The 27,781-nt window shown below is 38.7% G+C and overlaps 1 protein-coding gene and 1 non-coding gene across 5 annotated transcripts in view; one reads left to right on the top strand and one right to left on the bottom strand.

Annotated features, from left to right (window-relative positions):
- Tafa2 (TAFA chemokine like family member 2) overlaps nucleotides 1-27,781 on the top strand; it is a 517,412-nt gene that overhangs the window by 220,539 nt on the left and 269,092 nt on the right. The window contains exon 1 of one of the 4 annotated variants that reach the window (XM_045151650.1): nucleotides 13,400-13,415. The exons of the other annotated variants lie outside the window; for them this stretch is intronic. The gene's annotated coding sequence lies outside the window, so the exon portion shown is untranslated. Of the gene's footprint in view, nucleotides 1-13,399; nucleotides 13,416-27,781 lie in introns of those variants that run through there. 4 annotated transcript variants of the gene reach the window in all.
- Nucleotides 21,776-21,878, bottom strand: LOC123461817. Its single transcript, XR_006637882.1, has one exon. It is a non-coding gene; the product is annotated as a U6 spliceosomal RNA (small nuclear RNA).

Raw genomic sequence — 27,781 nt, 5'->3', positions numbered from 1 at the left:
CTGTAGGTGACACCTGCATATAGCTGTTTGCTGAAGCACTATCTGGAATGGAAAGGGGTAACAAAGGATGGGAGATTGTTGATGAGGTGTTCAATGATCTTCACTGTTTTCCCTCAATCAGGAGTTTTCAAAATCTTTAAGGGAAAGGTTGAAACTGTACCCTTTAAGGTAAGGTAAGGATAAAACTCTTGGGTTATCTTCAATGCTTTGCATGATATGTAAGTGTAAAACAATCCTTTCTTTCTTTCTTTCTTTCTTTCTTTCTTTCTTTCTTTCTTTCTTTCTTTCTTTCTTTCTTTCTTCCTTCCTTCCTTCCTTCCTTCCTTCCTTCCTTCCTTCCTTTCTTTCTTTCTTTCTTTCTTTCTTTCTTTCTTTCTTAACAACTTTTTGTAACTTTTTTAATGAGAGAGAGAGAATTGGCACACTAGGGCCTCCAGCCACTGAAACTGAACTCCAGACGTGTGTGTCACCGTATGTGCATGTGCGACCTTGTGCACTGTGTCACCTTGTGCATTTGGCTTACATGGGACCTGGAGAGTTGAACATGGGCCTTAGGCTTTGCAGGTAAGCACCTTAACCACTAAACCATCTCTCCAGCCCAAACAATCATTTTTTTTCTTTTTTGAGAAAGAGAGAGAGAGAGAGAGAGAGAGAGAGAGAGAGAGAGAGAATTGGTATGCCAGGGTCTCGGCCACTGCAACACTGCACTCTAATTCCAGATGCTTGTGTCACCTAGAGCACAATTATGATCTTGTGCTTGCATCACCTTTGTGCATGTGGTTTGCATGGGATCTGGAGAGAGATCAAACATTAGTCCTTAAGTTTTGCAGGCAAGCACCTTAACCACTAAGCAATCTCTCTAGCCCTAACAATCCTGTCTTGATTTTCTTATTACCATCATCCCATATTAATTTTAAATACATTTTTATTTATTTGCAAGGAGAGAGAGAGAGAGACAGAGAGAGAGAGAGAGACAGAGAGAGAGAAAGAGAAATGCCAGGGCCTCTAGCCCTTCAAATGAATTCCAGATGCATGTGTCACTTTGTTTATCTGGCTTTGTGTGGGTGGTACTGGGGAATTGAATTATGGTTGTTAGGCTTTGCAGGAAAGTGCCTCAACCATGGAACCATCTCTCCAGTCCCCATAATTTTTGTAGATCATTAAAACCTATAGCAAGTAATGTATGGGATTATAAATAACTTACTGATAAACTAAAAAGGAAAAAAATCTCAAAATCCTTCAACATATTAATCAAATGTAGTTTTTGAGGGGTGGGACCAGCATTATTGGGATATGACTAATATACCACATAATTTACAAATTTAAAACACACTATTTATCAGTTGTTGTATATCGCTAGAGTTTTACAACCACCAGCATAATATATTTTTAGAACTTTTAAAACTACCCCCTACTCATAATGTCCATTATTTGTCTTCCATGCCCTCATCAAACACCATCTGCACCTATTGCTTTGCCTATTTTGGAAGTCCTGTGCAGATGGAGTTATAGATGTACACTGAGATGTATTCAGTTGTGGTATCCTCATTGCTTCCACGTGAGTAAACATTATGAGCTGGGTGCTAACCTAGGCACGAGGGGATCTAGCATTGCTTATGGTTCTGAAAGATACCATCCTGAATACTATTATCCCAAGTGTTGAAATCCTGAAAGATCAAAATATTTGAGTGTTGAAAATTTCTAAAATCTAAAAATTCCCAAATTATAACCCTGAAAGATTAAACTTTCAAGTGTTAAAATTCTCAAATCTGAATTTAAGAACTACAATCCTCACTCTTAAAAAAAAAATCACATAATAGTAGTAGAATGACAAATAGTGGGGAAAGGATTACCTATACCATGGCAATGGCAGAAAATTGAGGCTAAAAATGCATCACTTATTTGTGACATCATGCAGCCTAAAGAAGCTGGCAAAATAGTGGCTGGTTTGAAAACAACTCCATGTCGGGCAGGGTGGGAAGGCACGTAGTGTGCTGCTGTTCAGTCACCACGACTGTTTCTGTTAAATGTGTGACTTGCACATGACTGTATGTGGAAGAGACTGCCATGTTTACAAAGCAGCAGAGAAACACAGCACAGAAGATTGAAAAATTTCACATTTTTCATGTTGATGTATATCAAATCACAGAAGATTTCAAAAAAAGTCCTCTGTAGGGGTTGGGGCAGATGGCTCAGAGGGTAAAGCACTTGATGTGCCAGTGTGAGGACTTGAGTTCAGATTCCCAGCACCTACCTAGATGCCAGCATGTTTGGGGGTGTGCCTGGAACCCCTGTGCTTGGCAGGTGGAGACAGGAGGACTCCTGGGACAAGCTGGCTAACTAGACTAGCCAAATAGGTGAGTTATGGGTTCATTGAGAAACAGTGATTCAACAAATAAGGTAGAGACTGGTTAAAGTCATCTGGCATTGACTTCTAGCTTAAATGCATACATAAGCACACACATGCAAGTGAACCCACTTAGGTCATCTGTCACTGTATTGCAGAGCATCCAAGTTAGAAATCTGGTGTTAAGCATAGTGATAAGCACTTTTTAATTTGTTTTTTGACTTAACTGAATTGTGAAATAACCTTGTGTTCTCATAGCTGTTAAGCCCATGATACTATAATCTCTTTGCTAGAGATACAGAGACATGAATTTGTTCAGGATAAACAGCCATGAAATGAGAAGATGATCCAGTCCTAAACCAACATTTAAAGTTGAGATAAGAGAGAAGTCCCTAGGAAAACAGGAAGAAAGCTGGGAGGATAAAGGCATGGAAAACAAAGAGGATATGGTACTTATTGTCAACAGGTACTATGGTATCAAAAAATGATAAGAGCAAGGAATTTCTGAATGACAACAATGAGCCATGTAGCTTTTGTGCTCAAGTTCTTTGTGTTCTTTTACATCTGCATTTTAGCTTAATAGACATGTCATTTACCTCTTAAGGATAGTCTTGGTGATAAATATATGAAGCCGAAAGATATTTAAATGAGATAACTTAAGCTAATGTCCTGAAGTGTGTGCTTGAGCAGATTACACTAACACACACTTAAAGATTAGAATGCTGGAAAATCAGCTGTAGTTGGAGTTGTGGTACTTCATAGATTTAAGAGCTTCATTCCGGAGAATGAAGATACTCACACCAAGAATAATTTATATGGATCAGTAGGGTGTCAGCCATGGGAATTGTTAAGAGAACTGATTTGCAGTAGACTCAAAAGGAAGGACACTTCTGACATGTAAGAACACCAGCCGGTGTAGGGAATACAAGTGACTGTGTGCTTTTAGTGAGTATGACGCGTTCAGTGAGGCCTGATGTAAGGAGCATTGACCCTAGTGAGAACCCTAGTTTCTACTTTCCAGTGTTTGATCTGGGGCATGAGGCATAACCTTCTGAGCTCCACCTTTCTCATTTACATAATAGGGAGAATACTGCCTGTTTTCACAGTGTCCGTGAAGGTTTAGCACATTGTAGGCATTGAGCTGGACCCTCACTGTGTAGGTACTATTATTATGAAGCAATAGGGGTTGAAATTCATTGTTCATTTAGTCAGTCCATTCTTGTGAATATATGAAATCACTAGGCACTGTTCACAGCTCGGGGACATATACCTTTTAAGCATTTAAGTCTCTAATTTCATGCATCTGTGGAAGGATGTATGTTGGGAGCAAAGGAGGAATCATGCATAGGTAGAAGAAAATAAGGTTGGGTAAGTAGGGTGGATGATGGATGAGGTCACAGAGTCAGTGACCTCCACCAGGGAGGGCCCCTGCAGCCTTGGTAAAGGCCTTGGGGCTTGACTATTAGTGGAAAGGGCTTACTACATGAGCCTTAACCTTCTGTGGGATTAAACCATATGGGGAAGAGAGAAAAACATTAAATAAGAAGCAAAGGTTGCTTTGGGTTACATAGTGATGGATACCATGATGTCTGGATGGACAGCGGCTAAATTCCAAGAAAGAGGTACTTACTCCATGATGACCTGAGGGTAGAGTTTGAGAGGAAGAGGGCTATGTGGAAAAGTAATTCTGAATGGACTTCCCTTTACTGAAATTAGGAAGATGGTGGTTCTGGCAGGCATGAGAGAAATAATCAAGAGTTATGCAGGACATAATAATTTTGAGATTTTTTTTAAGTGTGTGTAACTTTTATTAGTGATGAATTTGGAAATAGGATGCAGGCATTGGCATTTATTGGAGATTCAGTATTAGCTTATTCCAAGATGGCACATGTGTGGTTCTTGACCAATAGTGTACTTTTCGTTTTCCTCAATATATTACTCTTCCTTTTTTCTTTCAAACTTTTATTTCTTTTCTTCCCTTTCCTTGCCTTGCTCTGCCTATCCTTATCGCTATACTCACTCTTTAAAATTTTTTTTTTTATTAATTAGTTTTGTATTCAGCAAATACAGTCACTTTGGTACCATTACTAGGCTCATCCATGACCTATCCCCTCCCCATTGGCCCCTCCTTGTTGAAGTATATGGGTTGTGCATTGTGGAGTTAGCCCACAGTTATGGGTAAGATAAATGTCTCTGCATATCATGACCCAGCATGTGGCTCTGACATTCTTTCTGCCCCCTCTTCCGCAAAAATTTCCTGAGCCATGTTGGGTTCATTTTTGGTCTGCTTCAGTGATGAGGTGTTGGGGGCCTCTGAAGCTCTGGCTCTCTGATTTGGTAGGAGTTTTTAAAATTTTTTTAAATTTTTTCTCTGTGTTGTTCTCCTTCTCCCTTGTGCTGGTATCTGGCTCATCAGGAAAACAGCACCTTTGCTTGTTTCACCAATTTTTCTTAGTTGAGATTTTTTTTTTAATTACTGCTAAATAAAGCTAAATAATCGGAGTTAAATGTAAATTTAAGGAGATAAAAGTGATCTGAAAAGATGAATTTGAATTTGAAGATGTTTCTACCTTTAGCTAATTTTAAAGGAATAGCAGAAAATAAAACTACATAAAAATTTTATTCATTAATCAAAATAATAACCAAAATATTATTGGCCATAATATTAACAAGAAAGTCATATCAACTTGGTAAGGCAATTTCAACTGAAGCTAAGCAAGATAATGTCCATTATATTACTAAGAAAAAACAACAATTCTGACAACACTAAAGTAGTCATTAGAACCTATCAAACAATAGGAAAAACGTAATCAGTGGTGTGAAAGCATTTCTATTTAGGCATCGAAATGCAAATTGTTTTTGAAACCTCTGATAATAGGCTCCATTTAATGACTCACTGAAATTAAATTGCACAGTGTGACTCTGTCAACAGAATGGACTAATGAAATATTTTACCTTCCTATGGCAGATTACACCATCACACCAGACAACCTTGGCTGGCAAGAGACCAGTTCTGAAAGGTCAGTTCTCTATCATGCACATCAATAGCAAATTCTGAGTGGTCAAACGTCCATCAATAATAGCACATCAAAATAGCAAATTCAAATTCACAGTGCCTTTCAAAGGTCCCAAATTGGGAAAAATAAGATCCAGAGGAACACATTACTTCATTTCCAAGTGACTAGCGCTTACGGTATCCACAGCAATCTAGTGTTTCAGTGATCTAATGTGAAAAGGACAGAAGGTTAAAAACATATGAAACAAACATCTTGGCTGAATCAAAGTCTGTCTTTTTCCACTTGTTAGTAAGTAGCATCCCCAGTCTTCCATCTTGGTGATCTCAGTTCACAGACAGGACTCTGAAGCGTCCTTACACTAGTTTGTTACAGTGTAAGGCCGGAAATAGACAACAAAGGTCCCAACTTGCTGGAAACAAGAAACTCTATGGGGAGTTCCTATAGAGCCCTGTTCCTGACTCTAGTTTTTGTCACTGAAATCAAGTAACCTTCTTTGCTTTCTTGGAATCACTCCCTGTGATAAGTAATCTCCAAGTTTACAAAAATTCATGAAAAGTCATGCTTCTGACTTATAGTATTGTTTTAATCTCCATAATTAACAAGACATGACAATACAATATACTCTAGATTTTTCCTATTGTATTGCTTCTATAGTCTCTCATGTCTGCAAACAAATACTATAATTAATTTGATATGAGAGAGAGAGAGAGAGCAGACAGATAGACTAGATATCTGAGGAATCTAGGTCAGGAAAATAAGAATGAATCAACAAAGAAGGCTGAGAAGTGATGTAGCATTGAAGGAGCAGTGTTCTGGATATCACTTCCTGTTTCAAAAGAAGAAAGTGGTTTAAGGAGCGTCTGCTGAACAGAGGAGTAGGATGAGCCCTGGGAAGTGACATGTGCTTAGGCAATGGTAAGATCATTGGTGACTGATTTTTGTTTGTTTGTTTGTTTTTTGGGTTCTTTTTTGAAACAATCCCAATAGACTGGCTTTTTTAATGCAAGAGAGCAAGGGCAAGAGCTAAAGTGAGAGTGAGAGCAAGAGAGAAAGAACTGGTGTGCCAGGGCCTTAGCCACTGTAAGAGAACTTCAGCGGTGTGTGTCATCCTGTGTGCATGTGTGACCTTGTGTGCTTGTGTCACCTTGTTGTCTGGCTTATGTGGGATCTGAAGAGTCAAACACGGGTTCTTAGGCTTTGCAAACAAACACCTTAACTGCTAAGCCATCTATCCAGCCACATTGGTGACTTAAAAAATGTTTTAAAACATATTTTACTTATTTATTTGCAAGGAGAGAAAGAGAGAGAGAGAGAGAGACAAGAAAGAGAAAATGGGTGGGCCAGGGCCTCCAGCTGGTACAAACAAACTCAAACAAACTGCAGATGCATGGATTTCTTCGTGCATCTGGCTTTACATGGGTACTGGGGATTTGAACCTGGTCTTTAGGCTTTTCACACAAGTGCCTTAATCACTGAGCCATATCTCCAGCCCCACTGACCACTTTGACAGGAGGTGCTTGGGACTACCAGGGACTACAAACCAATTTGAATAGCTTGGAGAGAGAAGCAAACATAGTTTAAACAGACAACACTTTTAAGGAACTTTGTTATAAAAAGAAAGAAGAAAGGAAGGTCAGAAAATGAAGGTGATATAATGTATGCTTGTGCTAGTGGAACGGGCAGATGGGAGAAGGAATTAATTGAACTGAAGAATTCATGTAAGGTACTTTTTAGAAAAGGTTGATAGTAGGTGTTAGCTTAGGATTTTAACAGCCAGTGGATCACTTTGATTATTGGGAAGGTAACATGAAGTAGTCTTGTATTGTTTATGTAAAATACATACTTATAGTAATATTCACTGAATTGATTTACAAATATCACTGCATTTGATAATGTTCCTAAGTAGAAAAGAGAGTAAAGTCTGCCTTGTAAATAGTTCATCCTGAGGTAGACTTACAATCGTCCATGTAAAACTTACTTTGAATATGCTAGTTTATTTAATCCCTACAATTCCAGAAAGTAAATACTACAATTGACCATATCTTATGAGGGAAGAAACTGGGGCACAGTGATTGAGTAGCTTTTCCTCGATAACAGCTACATGCTGTAAAGTTGTCACAGAACTCAGACAATGTGGCTCTGTAATAGAGCACGAAGCACCTTGTTCTAGTACAGCTGTTAGTTTACTGTCCACTAAATGGCAAACCACTGTTAACTCCATGTACTGTTGTTCTTTTCTTTTCTTTCCCTCCCTTCCTTCCTCTCCTCTTTCTCTTTCTCTTTTCTTTCTTCTTCATAGTTCATCGTATGTCCATGATGGCTTTGAACTCGTTATGTATCAGAGAATAACCTTGAAGTCCTGATCCTCTTGCCTTTATCTCCCATGCTCTGGGGTTAAAGGCATACACCCCGGACCCAGTTTATGTGGGGTTGGGAATCAAACCCAAGGCCTTGTTCATGCTAGGCAAGTACCCTAACAACTGAGTTACATCCTTGAGTCTAGAGACTTAAAAATGGGCACTATTTCCATAACCTAATCATTCTATTTCTGTTCAAAAAATTATATTTTATTTGTTAAACTTCATATGTAGTATACTTATTATTGTGCATAATTTACATGTCATATACATAGAAATATCTACCTCCCTCATCTGTGACAATCAAGTGCAGAATTCAGCTATTGGGATGTTTTTGATAATAACTGCTTTATAATTACATAGTGTTTCTTCATTGTTTGGTAAGCATTACCATGTAAACAATTCCATTTAATGTGCACAATAGCTTGGGTTAGAATAGATATAAACATTGCCCTTTGAACAAATGAAAAATTAGAGACTGATGTAAACTGATACAGTGCTTATCTCAGATTAGACACATAAATTAATAGTTGAATAGAGTAAATGAGTAAAGTGCTCATAGTCATAGCCAGAGGTTGGAAGAACAAAGCATAAATAGAAAGCTGAAACTCCTTCAGAGTTCAGAGTGCTAAACATCATACCATGGAACCTCATTGAAAGCTGAAACTCCTTCCTGCAAGTCTAGAGTTTTTTTCATTACACTGTAGTTGTCTTGATTTTTTTTTAGTCCTTATTTTTAAATAGAATGCTTTATCTTCTATGTACTACCAGTTAGAATATAATCTGTGGTGAGATGGAATTTCTTACTTGGTGTATCTCCATTTTAGAACTGAGTTTCAGTTGGAGAGCAGTACTGATTTTACAGGTAGCAGACATTTCTTTCGGTCAATATTCAATTAATGTCTCGGCAGATTGCTAATATAGACTGAGCTGCGAGGAGTGCCGCTTTGGAGGTAGGATGGATGAACGAGGGATGATTCTCAATTACTAAAATCATTCAAGGACTGAGGGTGACAGCGCGTCTAAGGCATGCTGGTCGCTCCGACTTGGGCACACTCCAGCCTAGATAATTGGTATCTTTCCTCTGCATCTCTCTTATCCACTTTTTAATAGGCTATGAGGCCAATATGTTTTTTGACATCCTATCTGGGACACTTCTATATATTTGCTTCAGAAGATTAGATGCCTGCCAGATGCTACTCTAACTATTCCTGTTCTGTGGGTAGGCAAAGAAATGTCAACTTCATACTTCCCTCTCCTAACACAGGTTGTGTATGGTTTCTGCCTCCCTGCCTCTGGCCCTGCCTTATACAAGGAAGGCAGCAAAGAGTCCTTCTGGATGAGGAAGGTGTTGGCAGCGGTGGTGCTGAGGGTTTTGGAAAGGAGTTATATTGTGGGGAGCACATATTTTTATATTTCTTGTCAGCTAGAAGTGATTTCTCAAATTGCTGGAAAGTGATGGATATTTGTCAAAGTCATATACAATTGTCAATGTTTTGCTGTGTGTGTGTGGGGGGGAGGGTAACGGGATGTTCTCACATCAGTATGTCTTGTTTGGGAGGAAGGATAGCTGTTTATTATTTCATGATACACATGTTACACTTGTCCTCCTGTGTGTGTCATTAGATGTTCTTCCACGTTATGGCAATGGGAAACAGGCCTCACTAATATTCCATGCTGCCATACTGCACCTGTGAGTGCAAGCCTGAGGACCATTTGCATCCTAACTCATCTTGATGGGGCAGCAACAAGATGCAAGGCTCCTTAAAATTTATTATCTTAAGGCACTATAATCAATGCTGTGGGCAGTTGACAAATACACTCCTTAAAATTTTTTTTCTGGTTAAAAACCACCTATGTCTTTTCCTATGTAAAAGGCATTTGAGCAGTTGAAAACACATTCACATTTGAGAAAAAAAAAAAAAAAGAACACAAAGATTCTGTTCATTGGCATCCCTGCAGCCTGCTCATATATCAGGCAGGATTGTTTCTACTGAAACAAGGATGGAGTTGCATTTCTATGTGTGAAAATAAAATGTTTACTCTGTTTGTCTGACATCAATTAAGGACCACCTAGAATCCTTCATCCCACATTTCTCAGTAGAGCTGTGGTCTGGACAGGCAGCCTCCTGCTGAAGTGTGTTTGCAACAGTAGTTTAAGAGAAAGCTATTCAATGAGATTCACCAGCCTTTGCACTCCACTGGGCTTGATTACACCAGCAGATTATGATGTTTAGCTGAAACGTCAGACTACATACATGTAGTAGTAAGTATGTGTCCTTAGCTTTGATTAGAGGTTAAGAAATAGCCATCCAAGGAATATTTATTAAGCAAAATTGTACTGAACACAGTAGTTGCTTTCAATAAACAGTTGTTGAATAAATGGAGTTCTTCAGGTGTCCTTATATCAAGAATCATTTGAAAAACTCTTCATTGATTTATCACAACAGCACTTGACTTTCCATATGAGTTCACATATTTCTTTTGATTGTGTTACTTCCTAAATGATTTTTGATTGATCTTAATATTTTAATATAGCTATTTTACATGCTATATTATAAAGGTATTCTGATTTTAAATCTTGGAGCATTTTAGAATGCATTTAGTCAGTTTCACTATGAAATCAAGTCTCTTTGGTAAGTGAAGAGGACATATATTGAATGAGGAAAAGAATTTTGTCCAAAAAGCTACCTGATGAGAAAGAGATCCTCCTACTGAGGCCTCTGGAAGGTGCTAAGTGCTGTGTGGAGTTTAGCATTGGACCATTGGTACCCTCTGGCATCCTCTTACAGTGTGAGTCCTGCCAGGACAAAACGTCCTCCTGGCTGCACTGCACTGAGTCTGTCAGAAGTTCGATTCATCCTCCATTCAAGAATCCAGACTGAACAGATTCATTGTGGTGATGATTTATGTGACTTAAGCCTTAGGGAAAGTCATTGATTTTAATTTGCTTCAACAAACATTTGTCCAGAGCCTCAATTTAATTTGGGCAATTTACAAGAACAGCAGGCTTTCCTCCTGAGCTTTCAAAACAAGCTACGTTGTGAGGCTATGTCCCTGTCTATTCACTTCCATGAAAGAGACCCTTTGTAAGATGTTACGTTATTATTGTATTTGCCAGTTCTGCCATCCTACTTTAGGTGAAGGAAAACTTTTAGATTAGCCTACTTTTGATTTAGATTTCATCATATTCTCAGAAGTACAATATCTTGCTGGGCGTGGTGGTGCATGTCTTTAATCCCAGCACTCAGGAGGCAGAGGTAGGAGGATTGCTGAGAGTTTGAGGCCACTCTGAGAACTACATAGTGAATATTCCAGGTCAGCCTGGGCTAGAGTGAAACCCTACCTTGGAAAAAAAAAAAAAAAAGAAGTAGTAGTACAATATCTAGTAGGTCAACCCTTGCTTAGGAAGGGAAGGGTGCCTGTGCTTGGAAGTTTAGGAGATGGCAAGGTATAATATTTTCTGGTAGCTTCTTACAAAGATGATCTTCGTTCTGAACAGGGTAAAACACCAATTGAACATGATGTCCAGGCTGTGCAGTAATGACACCTCGACCCAGAGAAGTATGTTGGTACATTTGTTCACTGATGAACTGACCAACACTATTTATTTCTTTTCCATGAACCTTGATGGATTACTGGCTTGAGAATCATACAGAGATGCAGAGATGTGACATCCACTCAACAGAACCTAGTGAGGCTTTTGTCCTTATTGTGTTTTCTAACTCAGCTACCTGAAAAGACAGTGCTGCGAGGAAGCACATTCTGCTCTATGAGTGCAGAGCTGCTGAAACATTGTGTGTGCAAGACTGTGCTGCATGCCTTTTTCTGTTTTTTGCTTTGGAGTTTGAAAGAAAAAGAAAGATACTTTCTCTCCCAACATATGATGTTATTATGAGGAGAAGGGAATTAGGGGTGCTGAATGCGGCTGTTAGGTAAGAAGGCTGGTGACTCCAGAGTGCCTCAGTGTTGTGATAACCAATGCATGCCCCATTCAATGACAAAACATTACAAGGATGCCTACAAACCCAAATTTTACATCTAAACAGAGTAGTTGAAATCATTTTACATATAACAGAGTTTATTAATTTTCAAAACAAAAAGTCTTGTTTGGTAATTCAGAAAATCATAATTTATGGAAATAAGATTCTCTACTCTCATACCAAAATAGCAACGAAACATGTTATTATGAAGTTAGGGAAGTCAAAACTGGAAAACTGAAGAGGAAGGAGCTAATAGTGGACTTTCTTTTATGTAATTTTAAAAAAATATTTCCAGTCCAGTATGCTATAACAGTGTCTTAGAACAGAAGATATTTTATTTGACTTCTACTTGCCAGAGATCATGTCTACTGACTCTTTAAAAATAATATCTAATGGGTTGGAGGGATGACTTAGCGGTTAAAGCATTTTCCTGCAAAGCCCAAAGACCCAGGTTCAATTCCCCAGGATTCACTTTAACCAGATGCACAAGGGAGTGCACGTGTCTGGAGTTCATTTGCAGTGGTTGGAGGCCATAGCACACCCATTCTCTCTCTCTTTCTCTCTTCCTCTGTCAAATGAATAAATACATAAAAATAAAATATTCAAAAAGACATCTAAATAATATAACATTGCTATAAGAATCCAGTGTGCTCTATGTCAATATACCTGTGTAATAAACAAATACAGCTTGCTCTTCCTTCTAAAGCCTAAGACAAGGCCTTTAATGGGTCCCGAGTGCTGAAGCCTAATTGGGACAAAATAAACTTGCATTGAAATTATTTGCAAATCCTGTCTCTTCTCCTTTCTTCACCAGTATTTAACTATATTTCCTAACTGAAAATAAGCCAGTATTCCTTCTGGTCTTGAGTATGAGTCCCTCGCTCTCAAGGCAGGGGCAAAGTCTACATGATTGGCTTCTCTGCTGTCAGACAGCATTGTCCATCAACAGCAATGAAATAGGGCTTCTACAGAGTAAATTGCATGATCAGCCCACTTCACATTCAAAACAGCCTTCACCCTCACCCTCACCCTCTCTCTCAATTAGTCTCTAGGACCATATTTAAAGCTTCAGTACCTTTCACTTCCTTCAAGTTCAGTCAAGCAGGGTCTGGCGGACAATACAAAATAGGATATTTATTCCCATTCGAGTGCTTATGGATGGAGCTTTGTTTCCTGACTTGCTTGCCGACACAACACCACCTCAATTCTAATAAGGCTGTAGATGCTGTCCTCTATTCTCTGAGAAAATAACCATCCATCGCAGCTTAATAAGGTCAAGTTACATAACCCCCTCCCTCCGACATTTCCAGTTGTCAGTTGCTGTGCCCACTGTTAAACTGTTCATGTGGTTATGTACATGTGTAAATATATGCACATTGGCCAAATTGCTATCGTGATAACTTATTTAAAATGTAAATGCTATCCCTCATACAGAGAAGAATTGAAACATGCCCCTTAGAATAACACAAGCCTGTGAGCAGTCCTCATGGCTGCCTCCTCATTTGTGACCACTCATCTGAATGAGGCTTTACAAAGCCCACAAAGCCTTTCAAGATCCAAGACGGCAAAAGGCAAGTCAGCACTGCAGCCTTCAGAGTGCTCTTTTCTCAGCCTCACCGCTGATGTTCTTCTTCCCTCATCTGTGGCTACATCGTCAAACCTCAACTGTTGCAGACTGTGACAGAGTGAAGCTCTGAATTCGGCAAGTTCTGTAAGCTGTTCTTTTTCTTTACATAGGCATGATCTTCACGAGGGCTGAGACTGAGTGCTCTTGTTTGTTATAGTGCCATCAGATTCAATAATATTCTAAATAAGATTGTTACATAAATATTTTAGTACATTTTTTTTTGTTCCAGGCACTATTGTAGGAGCTGAGGATAGTACAATTTGTAAAATAGACAAAATTCTTTGCTGTTACTATGGTATTTGTATTCTAGTGGGGAAGTAAATAAAATAAGTGCTTTGAAAAAAATAGAGAAAAGTTAAAAATAGAAATAGATGGTTTTTCTCTCTCTCCCTCTGTGCATATGTGGGATCTGGTGCTCCGTAAAGTAGTAGATGAGTGAGATTTTTCTGCTTAATTGACTCTTGAGCAAGGCCAGGAAGAAAAGGAGAGAATGAGCCATGTGGATTCAAAAAGGTTGGAGGATTTAGGGCAGTGTGAATAGCAAGAGACTTTGGCACCCACAGTGTGGCCGTATTATAGTAACAGTAATAAATGCAGACAGAGTTGAGTGGAGGAACCTGGGGTGATAGAGATGTTAGCATCAGGATTTGTGACCATTAGCTTCATCTGGTAGTAGTGTTTTTAATTTTTGTTTTGAGGCAAGCTCAATGGACTGGCCTCTCTCTCTCTCTCTCTCTGTGTGTGTGTGTGTGTGTGTGTGTGTGTGTGTGTGAGAGAGAGAGAGAGAGAGAGAGAGAGAAAGAGAGAGAGAGAGAGAGACAGACAGACAGACAGACAGAGAATTAGTACACCAGAACACCAAGGCCTCCAGCTACTGCAGTGGAACTCCAGACATATGTACCCCCCTTGTGTACATGTGTGACCTTGTGTGCTGGTGTCACTGTGCATGTGGCTTATTTGGGACTTGGAGAGTTGAACATGAGTCCTTAGGTTTTGCAGGCAAGTGCTTTAACTGCTAAGCCACCTCTCCAGCCCTGGTCGTAGGATTTTTAACTTGTACTTTCAGCCTCTGAGCAGTGTGTGGCTGGCTTCCCATTCATAATATATGGGCTGAAGGTTGGTTTCTAGGCTGCTGATTATAAGCTCTGACAGGTCCTAGAATTCTAGCCCTTTCCAGTTCTTATGTTTTGCTCATAACTGTGGCATGTATCTTTGAGAATAAGCTTTAACCTGAATGGGAACTTCTTGTTATTAGCCCCAGAGGTAACATTCTGGGTCTCAGAATAAGCTAGAGGGTAGATTTATGGGAGAATAGCTGATTATAAAGGAAACTAGAATGTTCCTTAGCAAAAGCACTATATTCTAGCATAGCATAGCTTTTTTTTTTTTTTTTTTTTTTTTTTTTTTTAGCTTCCCAGTAGTCTATTCCTTTAGAAGTCTGCACCTTCTAAACTGTGGTGTATTTTATCTCCTACTCAACCTAAATTACATCCCAGCTGTTGACGCATGCTTTCTAGAGTAAGCTTTTCTTTTTCTTCATTTGTTTTCAAACTTCTTACGGGTAGAGTTTGGAACCATGGGATTGGAAAGTAAATTAAAGAACTCTTAGATATATGAAAAGCTTTGGGTCATAACCTTTTCTTTTTTCTTTTTTCCCAGGGTAGGGTTTCACTCTAGCTCAGGCTGACCTAGAATTCACTATGTAGTCTCAGGGTGGCCTTGAACTCACAATGATCTTCCTACTTCTGCCTCCACAGTGCTGGGATTAAAGGTGTGCACCACCATGCCTGGCTTCTTTTTTATTTTTATTTAATTATTTATATATATATATAGATAGGATGAATAGGAGCACTGGGACCTTTAGCCACTGCAAACAAACTCCAGATGCATGTGCCACCATGTACATCTGGTTTTTGTGGGTTCTGGGGAATCAAACTTGAGTCCTTAGGCTTTGCAGTCAAATGCCTTAACTTCTAAGCCATATTTCCAGCCCCATGGGTCACAATTTTTAAGGAAATAAAACCCCATCATTTTCTGTGTGACTTTGTATAGTCATTCTGGAAGAGAACTTGTTGGCATGTGGTGGTGTTTCATTTCCACAGTAGACCTAGGCCACCCTGCAGCTGCAGGACACTTCTGCAGAGGGAAAGAAGTGTGTTCGATAAGGATCTTTATCTGTCTATGTGGTTGTTCATGAAGGTGATACTTGAGACCAGAAGGCAACAAAGATTGTAAGTGGGGGCTGAGAAAGTACAATGTGGAGCATGCATGTTGAACATGGTGTACATAAGACAACAACTAGATATAAATAAAGTAACATGAACAGCTATTAGGAACCTGCATCGTTATTAAGAAACACACATACACATATTATATGTATATATTTAGAGGGGGGCAGAGATACTGAGAGAGATACAGAGAGAAGGCATACCAGGGCCTTCAGCAGCTGTGAATGAACTCCAGATGGGACATGTGCAACATTGCACACTTGTGTCACTGTGTCTCGCTATGTGGGACCTGGGCATTTGAACATAGGCTTCATAGGCAAGTGATTAACTGCTAAGCCATCTCTCCAACCTTCTAATATAATAAAAAATGGAGAAAGGCAGAAACAAGTTTCATATTTATCTAAATTAAATACATTCATATAAAGTTATTGTTTTTAAAATGTTGGGAATATTTAGGTTGGAGAGGTGGCTTAGTGGTTAAGGCATTTGCCTGCAAAGCCAAAGGACCTGTGTTTGCTTCTCAACACTCAAGTAAGCCTGATGCACAAGGTGGCACAGATGTCTGCAGTTCGTTTGCAGAGACTGGAGGCCCTGGCATGGCCATTCCCCCCCCCACCTGCTCTCGCTCTCTATCTCTCAGTATTTAAGCATATATAGCAAGTAATGTAAGAAATGAGGCCTATGGAACAAGAGAAGATTAAGAATAAATTGGAAATTCAACTAAAGCAAGTCTGAGACTTTATAATGATGACCATGTATTATGAGCAGAGGAATAAGAACTAATTTTTCTGTACTTGGGATTCAAAAGAGAAAGAAAGTCACAGATGAGTCTGTTCCTTAGATCAAATAAGCTACACAGATTCTTTTATATTGTGTTTCCAGGGATACATTCTTATGGAGGAAGAGAATGTGAAAGTCATTCAGAATAATTTATGTGCATGACATACATTTTAAAGATAATTTATGAAAAAATAAATAACAAATAAAATAGCAAGTTATTTTCTAAATAAGCACTTATGAGAGTGCTTTTAGTCAGTGTGGCATTTAATAACATTTTAAACAGTACCTGTGGACATGGGGCAGGGAATGAACATTGCCTTTTGACTTATTTAGAGGTGTCCTTTGGGTGACTTCTCTTCCTGTCTGACTCACTGTGTCTGCACTAACCACTCCTCTAGACAGCATCACCATAGTGACGGAGGTGCCTCGGGGTGGCCAGCGGCATTGTGCTCTTACTTGATGGCAATAGTATTTTTCTCTTTGAGCTTATTTTTTTAAATTTATTTTTAGTTTGTTTCCTCTCATTTTCTCTTTGCTTGTGAATTTTTAATGGCTTCCTTATCAATTCCTCTTTCCTTTCCAATTCTCACAACATACTCTTCATTTTAGGGCAGTACTTCAGTGAACTGATAGAATATACTTTAGCTTCCTGCTTTCATATTCTGTCTATACTCTGGCTCTTGATTTTGCTTTGCGTGTGTGTGTATGTGTGGTGTACACACGTGTATGAGCCCTTGTGCCACCCCATGCCTGCAGTTGGGGGGATGCTTGCCTGTAATGGCTAGAGAAGAACATCTGTGTCTCCCTCCATTTTTTTGCTCATTAAAAAATATTTTATTTATTTATTTGAGAGAGAGAGAAAAAGAGGAAGATAGAACAAATGGGTGTGCCAAGGCCTATAGTCACTTCAAACAAACAACAGATGCACATGTCACTCACTTTTTGTGTGTGTGCTAGGGAATTGAACCTGTGACCGTGGGCTTTGCAGGCAAATGCCTTAAGTGCTAAGCCATATCTCCAACCTTTTTTTGCTCACTCTTTTTTTTTTTTTAAATTTTTACTTTATTTTCATTTATTTATTTGAGAGAGAGAGAGAGAAAGAGAAAGAGAGAGAAAGAATGGGTATGCCAGCCAATGCAAACAAACTCCAGACACATGAGCCCCATTGTGCATCTGGCTTATGTAGGTCCTGGGTAATTGAATCGAAGTCCTTTGGCTTTGCAGGCAGGTGCCTTAACCTCTAAGCCATCTCTTCAGCCAACCCCCTCCATTTTTGCTCATTCTTATTTGAACTGTAGTCTCTTATTCATACCAGAGCTTGCTGCTTGTGTGTGTGTGTGCGTGCGCGCGTGCACACAAGCTTCAGACAGAGTCTGGTTTCTGCTCCCCTTTGTAGGACTGGTGTAGTAAGCATGTGTGGCTAGCCAAGTCCAGCTGTTCATGTAGGATCCAGAGATTCACACTTGGACGGTTTCAAGCCTTCATGCTTGTACAGGAAGAAAGATACCTCTCCAGCCTACTTGATTTATGTTTCCATTCAAAGGGCAGACTTATCCTGTCATTGTAAGTTCCACATGTTGTAGTAGATGGATCAGGACTCCATTAAGTGTTGTCTATTTTTTCCTTTCTTGTTTGTGTGAAATCAACTAAAACTTATGGCCAGTAATATGTTCTTCAGTGGCTTAATTCCAAAGCCTTTGTTCAAAATTTCCTTCCTATGTTTATCCAGTAAGGCTGAGGTTCACTCTACTATGTACCGGTTACACTTAGTTAATTCTTCCTCAAGGGTAATTACTGTTTACTTAATTATGTAGTAAGTGCTATGCAGTAGCAGGGCAATTAAACAATGTACTGTACAATTATAAAGCAACTGTGGCATTTGGGGAAGTTTGAGCAAGCCTTCATTTGAATGGTAATTCACTGGATAGCAAAGGAGGATAAGTTTAGTTAGATTATAAACAATGGCAAATATCATTTGGCTTCAGATGACAACCTAGCACTGAAGAAGCGAAGTACATCTACAGAGAAAATGAATTCCATGCACATTTCTGGTTAGTTGAGAACTGGGCTCTTGGTTCTCTGATTGGGAGTTGGATTCAAGTGTTCACTGAGGCAGTTTGATCACCTCTATGTTTGCCTAGTTTGAGAAGGAAATGAACATGTAGACAGACTGGCTAGAATGAGCATGGCTAGCTCCTGCTCAGCTCCCGACTCCAAGTCTGGTGCAGGAACCACTTACATATACAATCACTGCTGGGACTTTGTGACTGGCAGAGGATTCCCGTCAAATGTCAGTTTCTGTATTTTTAAACACAGAGCTTATCCAAATGATTCAGATGTTCCACAGGTGAATTCAAGACTTCTCAACTTTGAGAGACACTGAGCAGAAAGAAATCCATGTGGGATGTGTCTTCAGACCTGTGGGGCATTTCCTTGTTCCCAACACAGCACATTCTAATCCTTCTTTTACTTCCCATATAAGAATTGTGCTCTCCTTTTTTTTTTTTAAGTTTTAAACACATTTTAGAAATTATTAGGTCCTGCAGAGTATTTGTCACACAGTACGTGACATTAGTAGGTATATATTTTGGAATGTTTGATTTGGTATATGTGGTAAATGTTAGCTAGGATGATATATTTGCTAAATTTCTTAGGTATTACAGAGGATGGTAGGCTTTTTTGAGATCTTTATATTTTGCTTTAAAGGAGAATTAAGTTTTGGACATTTACTCAGGTGACATGTGCATTATACAATTAATTATACCACTTAATCTACAAATCTCCTATTAAGTGTAGTAATATGTTTATTTTTACATGTAAAAACATAGCACACAGAACTTAAATAACTGAGTTGACCATCACCCAGTTTTCCAGTGCTTATTGTTTGGCAGATGCTGTTTCTGCTTTTGGACAATATTGCAGGGATGTTTTCATGTTTATAAAAAGAATTCTTAGTGGAAAAGCAACCCATAGAACACTTTCCATTTTCCCTATCTCCTTCCAATGCCCATGATGTATCAGACATGATTGGAAGAAAGAAGGGACTGCTATGATATGTGAGAGTCAGCTGAGAGACTGGTATGCACAGAAATGGCTCATTTGCATTGATCTGCCTTGTGGCGTGAGTTCCATGAAAGAATGGTCTTGTGCTGTAGGCAACTGCAGAGGCTTGTTTGTGGAATGAAGGGAAAACAGCCATAAGAAATCTGCATATTACAAAGGTGACAATTTTTTTTTTTTTTTTGGTTTTTCGAGGTAGGGTCTCACTCTAGTCCAGGCTGACCTGGAATTTACTATGATGTCTTAGGGTGGCCTTGAACTCGTGGCGATCCTCCTACCTCTGCTTCCTGAGTGCTGGGATTAAAGGTGTGTGTCAGCATGCTTGGCTTTTTCCTTTTTTTTTTTTTTTTTTTTTTTTTAAGTAGGGTCTTGCTCTAGTCCAGGCTGACCTAGAATTCACTATGTAGTCTTGGGCTGGCATTGAACTCATGGTGATCCTCCTACCTCTCCCTCCTAACTGTGGAGATTAAAGACATGCACCACCGTGCCTGGAAAGTGACAATTTTTTCATCCATTTACCAGCAAGGAGACACAGGCATGTAATTTTTTTCCTTTTTGCGTAGGCCAGGCATAGGGCTAACAAATGAGTTTCTAAACTGAGGAGGCATCTTATTGGAGAGCTTGCTGAGAGTAGCACATGCCTTGTGTGTGGTTTACCAATGGAAGTCCTGTGTTCTTGGCTCACTTGTAGACAAGGTTGAGCAGGCATGGTCTCACAGTAAGGTAGCTATCTTTTTAAAATATATTTTATTTGACAGAGAAAGAGGGAGAGAGAGAGAGAGAATGGGTGTGCCAGGGCTTCCAGACACTGCAAACGAACTCCAGACACATGTACTCCCTTGTGCATCTGGCTAATGTGGGTCCTGGGGAATTGAATCTGGGTCCTTCGGCTTTGCAGGCAAACACCTTAACTGCTAAGTCATCCCTCTAGCCCATCATCTTTTTTTTTTTTTTTTTTTTTTTTAAATTTGAGGTAGGATTTCTCTCTAGGCCAGGATGATATGCAGTTCACTATGTAATCTCAGATTGGCCTTGAACTCATGATTTTCCTCCTATATCTGCCTCCCAAGTGCTGGTATTAAAGGCATTTACCACCATGCCAATGCCTTCATCTTTAAAAAAAAATTATTTTATTTTTTACAAAAAATTTTTTTTGGAGTTCATTATAGTATTTCTATTATGGATGGGAAAAGCACAGAGCATCTATTAGGGTATGAGACAATCTTAAAAATGCTTGCTTAAAACACATGGGACAATTTACAAATTGGAGATGAGATATTATGTTTATCCAAAGATTTTACTAAGAGGAGAAGTGTCATGCCAATCATATCAACCATTTAGTGAAGCTAGAGTAGAAAGTGTACTTGTGTCTTTCATTTGAAATTAAAGTATAGGAAGTTTATAATGCAGATTCATATTCAAAGTCGCAAAATGTTTTGTGTTTCGATTTTTTCAATTATCTTACTTTTTCTGTAGTGTTTGGGTTAGATTAGGCATTGTTCACCAAAGCTAAAATAAAAGTTTATCTGGATGATTTGCGTATGTTTCTTTTTATTTGCTAGAATGGTCTATATTATGATGGTTTTATGATCTTTATTTTTAAAATTATGGATGAATTGTGAACTATGTACCACCCCAAATCGCAGCACATTGTTTATCAGACAAGAATAAATATATTTAATGCAGGAGAAGACTTTAGGCTACAGTGGTGATTATGGATGTGTCTTACAATGATGCTGGTTGTTGGGAAAAGAGTATTTCATATTTGGATTGGGTAACTAATGAGTTCTATGATGGCTTAGTCTAAAACTGGAATTAAAATGTATGTGAGGGAGATCCTCAGACAATGGGGGTGAAGGGACAAAAGAGAATAATGCTATGGGAACATAATCAAATTACTATATGTTAATATATTAAAATTCCCAGATTAAAAAAAAAATATCTGGCAGCCATAAGACAAAAAAAGTTCCCCAATGACATCATTTGTTGAGATGATTTCCCCCTGTTTTAATGCCATTTGAGTAGCAAATAAAATTACATGTATTTACAGATTAATAGTGTGATTTTTTTTTTTTTTTTTTTTGTTTTTTGTTTTTCAAGGTAGGGTCTCACTCTAGCCCAGGCTGACCTGGAATTCACTATGGAGTCTCAGGGTGGCCTCGAACTCACAGCAATCCTCCTACCTCTGCCTCCCGAGTGGTGGGATTAAAGGCGTGTGCCACCACCACGCCCAGCTAACAGTGTGATGTTTAGATTGTGGGCATTGGTAAATGATTCAAGATTGAATTATTTACATAATTTACACTTCACATAGCACTTGTTTGGTGGTGACTTTCCCTATTGACTTATTTTAGTTGTGAAATACATTTTTTTAAAAAAAAATTGGAATGCTTCACAAATTTGTGTCATCCTTGCGCAGTGGCCATGCTAATCTTCTCTGTATCATTCCAATTTTAGTATATTGCTTCTGAAGCAAGCACTACATTTTTACCAGCTCTGGTCACCATGCTGTATATTAGTTTTCTAGAATTGAAATTATTTATCTTATAAGATAAAGTTTGTGCCCTTTGCCATCATCTTAGCATGAGGCCATGCATAGCTAGATTATACCTGGCTCTCCGTGAGCAGCTGTGTGTACCATCTTCATTAAAGCATTACTCACAATTGATCAGTACATAAAGAAACATACCTGGGGCTGGAGAGATAGCTTAGTGGTTAAGGCACTTGCCTACAAAGTATAAAGACCCAGGTTTGATTTCCTAGTACCCATGTAAACCAGATACACAAGGTGGTTCATGAGTCTGGAGTTCATTTGCAATGGCTAGAGTCCCTGGCATGCCCATTCTCTCTCTCCATCTTTTTGTCTTTCAAATAAATAAAAGAAAATACTTTAAAAAGGAAACATATCTATCTTCATTATTATCTATCTATCTATCTATCTATCTATCTATCTATCTATCATCTATCATCATCATCATTATTGCCATCTATGTATGCATGCATATAGATACATATGCATTTTGTATATTTATCTATATCTATACGTATATCTATCATCTGTCTACCCATCTATCTATCATATATCTAATGGGATATTATTCAGCCTTTCAGAAAAGGATCCACTTCTGACATGAATGACTCTGGAGGCGATAACTAATAGAATAAGACAGACATGGGAAGGAAAGTACTGCAGGAGCTCCCTTATATGTGGAACCTAAAAAGTTTCAAATGCATTTAGAGTAGAAAGGTGATCACCAGAGTTGGAAGTGAAATGACCTACACAGAGTGATGAAGGTCAGAGGGTTAAAGTCACATCTATAGAGTGGATATGTCTAGAGATCCAATATGCAGCATGAGTACTGTATTTTATCTTGTACACTGGAAAATTTCAGGTTTAGTTGTGTATTCTCTTGTAAAAAAAAAAAAGCTTACCATGATGTGATAGATGTATTAATTGGCTAGACTATAACAGTCAGTTCACTGTGTAGGTACCCATCAAAGTAGTATATTCCACATCTGGATTATACTTAACAAAATAAAGTGGTTGGCTCATCCAGCTTTGATTCAGGGGCTGGCATTTATTAAACCCACTAAATCTTCCACCAAATTATTGGCTATGTGGATGCTTGCTGTCACTTTTGCACACACATTGTCAGTTGGTAGTTCATGCCTAGTTGCTAACTTAGAGGAGCTGGTAACAACCGATCTGTTTACTAGGCACTTTACCAGGCAGATCTTTAATCCTGTGTGCTTTGAAGCCTGGGGTGCATTATGCTGTGAGTTTAGTGGTCCTCAATGGCACTGCAGTTGCAGCAGTGGAAATTGCATACTTAATTTCTCTTCCAATCTAATTGTACTTTATAAAACCTGTTTTAAATGATACTTAAAACTTCCACTGAAATATATTTACATAAAAGTGAAGATTAAATATACACATAAAAGTTATATCATGAAGTCATCTCTTCTGCTGCTGCATTTCAAGCATCATATACATTTTGTTTGTACTGAACTAATTTTCAAAAGAACCGAAGAGTACCCAGAAACTACTGATTACAATGGGAGTGAGAGGTAAGAGGCAGTACTTTCTTGCTTTGAAAAAATCCATTCACTTATTCTCAAACTTGAGGACTTGGAAACTTTTTCTACCACTAACATTCTTTTCAAATTCTCTAAAAATTACATTTGCTAAGTGTAGTGGATAGGGGAGGGGCATATTTTATTAATTATATATCTAAGAAGATAATAGATTATACTTCTTCCCTTTGTTTTAGTTTTTTTTCTGTCTCTGTTCCAATTTTCAACGTTGTAGATAACATAATAGCTGGTCTACTTGCTAGAGTATCATCTTCTTTACGTAACATAATACACTTTCTTGTCTGTTCTTTTTTTTTTTTTTTATTGTATCAATGAAATTCCTTTCCCAGACAGCTAATGGTTTTAATTAGTATTACAAATTCTCCTCCAGTATAATGCCCTAGTTCTAAGACTTGGCAGTATATTTGGAGCATAAAGAAATAATAATGATAAAAACATCAATAAAATGAACAATAATGATAGGCTCTCAACCTCCCTCAAGATTGTAATTTAATTGGCCTGAAGTTTGACTGTGGCCTGGGGATTTTTTTTGAATTCCTTAGGTGGTTCTTTTTTTTTTTTGGTTTTTCGAGGTAGGGTTTCACTCTAGCCCAGGCTGACCTGGAATTCACTATGGAGTCTCAGGGTGGCCTTGAACTCATGGTGATCCTCATACCTCTGCCTCCCAAGTGCTGAGATTAAAGGCATGAGCCACCACACCCGGCTCCTTAGGTGGTTCTTATGCACAGGAGAATTTGAAAACCACTACCTGCAAAGCCCAAAGAGGTTTCTTTAAAGGTTTCAGTATTTACATGGTGGCTTCAAATCTGCACTTTGGCTTTACCTGTGCGAACTTAAGACAATGAGGTCTTTTTCTCATCCCAGAAGATTGTAACTTAATTACTTTGGCTAGTGGCTAGGAATTTGAAGTTTTTAAAGGATTCTGTATGATTTTACTGTAAAGACAAATTTGGGACTCAATATGTTAACATATAATTAAAAAAAACAACAACCTTGAAAATCCCTAGGGACAAACTTAACCAAGGACCTGAAAAATCTTTATAGTGAACACTTTAAGACACTAAAGAAATATTTTGAAGACATTAGAAGATGGAAAGACCTCCTGTGCTTATGGATTGGCAGAAGTAATATTGTAAAAATAGCAATATTCTTGAAAGTGTGGTACAGGTTAGAGTCATCCCTATCAAAATGGTATGCTTCACAAGATTGAAAAAAATTTCTAAAATTCTATGGACGAATTAAAAGAATGAGGGAGCCTGAGCAGAATGAGCATCCTGAGCCCATCATAGTACCTGATTTCAAACTGTACAACAGAGCTACAGTGCAAAATTCCACATGGCATTGGCACAAAACAGGTATGTAGACCAATGGAATTGCATCGAAGACCCAGAAATAAATTCATTCTGTTACAGCCGTTCTCAACAAAGGTATCAAAAACATACTTTGGACATAGCAGAGAGAGAAAAGCCAGCAAACACACCTCACTCTGGTCCAGGACACCCCTTAGGGCTGCACTCAAGATCTGGACTCAAGATCACACCTCCTCCAGCAGGGGGCCACCTCCTGGAGACTTCAGTAGTAAGCTGAATCAAAAATATTTTATTTATTTATTTAAGAGTCTGAGAAAGAAAGAGAAAGAGACAGAAAAAGAAGAAAGAATGGACATGCCAGGGCCTCTAGCCACTGCAAACAAACTTGATGCATGTGTCACCTTGTACCTGTGGCTTATGTGAGCACTGGGGAACAAACCGGGGTCTTTAGGCTTCGCAGGCAAGTGCCTTAACCGCTAAGCCATCTTTGCAGCCCTCAAGCTTAATTTTAATAAAAAATACCCGAGGACATATTGGGCATTACATTCAAACAGCCACGCCACCCACAGATCATATTAAGGATTAATGTGTAGAATATATAAAGAACTATAAAAATTAAACACCCCAAAATATCATCCAATCAACAAATGGGCTAACAAACTGAATAGAGTTCTCAAGAGAAAAAAAGAAAATGCAAACGGCTAATAAAAATTTGGTAAAGTGAGCCTGCCGTGGTGGTGCACACCTTTAATCCCAGCATTAGGGAGGCAGAGGTAGGAGGATCTCTGAGAGTTCAGGCCACCCTGAGACTACATAGAGAATTCCAGGTCAGCCTGAGCTAGAGTGAGACCCTACCTCGAAAAACAAAACAAAACAAAATTTGGTAAAGTGTGCAATATCTTTAGTTATTAGAAGAATGCAAAATAAAATTGTTTTCTCATCCCAGACAAAATGGCTACCATCTGGAAAAAAAAGGCAATGAACACTAGCCAGGATGTGGGGAACAGGAATCACTTGTACCGAGCTGATGGGAGTGTTAATTGGTACAGCCATTATAGAAGTCAGCATGGAGGTTCCTCAAAAAACTGAGAGAACCCCCACTTGACCAGCTCTGTAGCTCCTAGGGACATATCTGAAGGAATCTATATTAACATATTCAGGGATACATGTGCAAGAAGGGAGGACTATTTGCAGGGGAGGATGGTGACCAGCAAGAGGGGGCAGGGAACTGGGTAAGGGCAGAATGTACAGTGAGTAAGAACAAAATATCATGGGTACACATATATCACATATATCAAAGTGCCCTTGTGAAGCCCATTACTTTGTATGCTAACTTAAAAATATATAGTAATGTAGCTCTTTTCCAGGAAAGGAGAACTTAGGAAATGGACTTGACAAACTAAGATACAAAAATCTTCTAAGCTGGGTTTAGGAGTGTGTACCTCTATCTCCAGTTGGGAGGCTGACTTGGAGGATCCTGAGATTTCATCCAACCTATACTACACAGACTCAAAATCAAATGTGAAACGTTTGTTCCTCTCACTTGTGCACATGAAAGTAACAGAGACCCTTGGAGCTCTGGCAGCATTGTTGTAGTATGCATTTATTTTAATTTTATAGTAATTCTCTTAGGTACCAGAGATGGACCCAAGTGACGTCTTCTGGCTGTGTCTATAATTTAACCTTGATTTGTATATAAAAATGAGCATTTAGTTACATTGCTGAAAGGGAAAAAATGAGCTGTTCTCTTTACAATTTTCAGGAAATTGTTTTTTTTTTTTTAAATCTCAACTGGTTCTATAGTAAGTGGTACCAACATTTGAATAGAGTGATTATTAGGTGGAAAATCATTTGTCAAGCATGAGTTACTCAACCTGAGTCTTCTGTTTTTCAGGTAAGCAGGTCCTGTGCTCCTAATCATGGGTCTGAGCTATCTGCTGCAACTGACCTGTTCAGTGGTTGCCTCCCAGTTACCCTCAGGCACTTCTAACCTTCTCTTTGGTGTCTTATCCTGCTATTCAGCTGTCTTCAAGTCACTGAGTTTTGGCAAATAATCTTTGTTCTAAGGTAAAAATTACTTGTTCTTTTTAGCAAGTGATTCCATTAGTTTATAATTCTTTCAGTGATTTTCTTTTCTGTTCACTTCTTTCCCTATTTCTATCTTGGTGGAGTTTTCCGATTCTAATTACCCTCCTACAGTTCACATCAGTTCAGTTTGGCAAAGACAACTGAATGCAGAATTTTCTGTGAATTTCAAATGGGAAGACTTTGGAATGGAGGCTTTGGGAGATCAGTCCTTACCAGTTGGACACATCTCTCATCCAACTTGAAGTTTGCACTGAAGCCTTTGCCCAGGAATCTTCCTTAGTGTCAAATGGAAATTCTGTTGTTAACTGGGCTGTTTGGGAGCAGTAAGACTGAGTATTCAAGAGTATTGAACCATTTACTACTTTTACTCTTTCTATCTTGATTTCTATCATTTGAAACCCCTTTCTTTCTAGTTTTTGACAAGTTCTTCCCTGATTACCCTTTCCCATGTGCCTCTCAAGCGAGCATTCTGTATTCATCCTCTGTGTGTCTCTGACTTTCATTCAATTCATATTCAGGCTTGCTTCCTGTCTACTCATACTTCCTTTCCATTTCTTTCTAATTTCAATGCCCTGTTTAGCATACACAGTGACCTGATTCATATAGAACTAGACATTGTAGATTACTCTCTGCACTTTACAATTCCAAGAGTGAAACGTAGATATGTCAGACAATATACTCACTAGCTTGCCAGTTTTTTAAATATGTATATGTTATGACTCTCTAAAGATTATTTTTGTTCCCTTTTTGAATTTTCCTTCTCCATTTTTAATGTGACCTGCCTGGCCTGGGTGTTCATGTTGACCTTGCATGAGGTAGAGTCTAATGAACAGCTTGTTTCTTCTTTACTGCTTCTAAGTGACTCCTTCCTCCTGGCTGTTATTTAGTT

The sequence above is a fragment of the Jaculus jaculus genome, chromosome 6 (genome assembly GCF_020740685.1).
Source record: "Jaculus jaculus isolate mJacJac1 chromosome 6, mJacJac1.mat.Y.cur, whole genome shotgun sequence".
NCBI lineage: Eukaryota > Metazoa > Chordata > Mammalia > Rodentia > Dipodidae > Jaculus > Jaculus jaculus.
The sequence above is the reverse complement of the archived record's forward strand: the minus strand, read 5'-3'. Positions and strand labels throughout refer to the sequence as shown.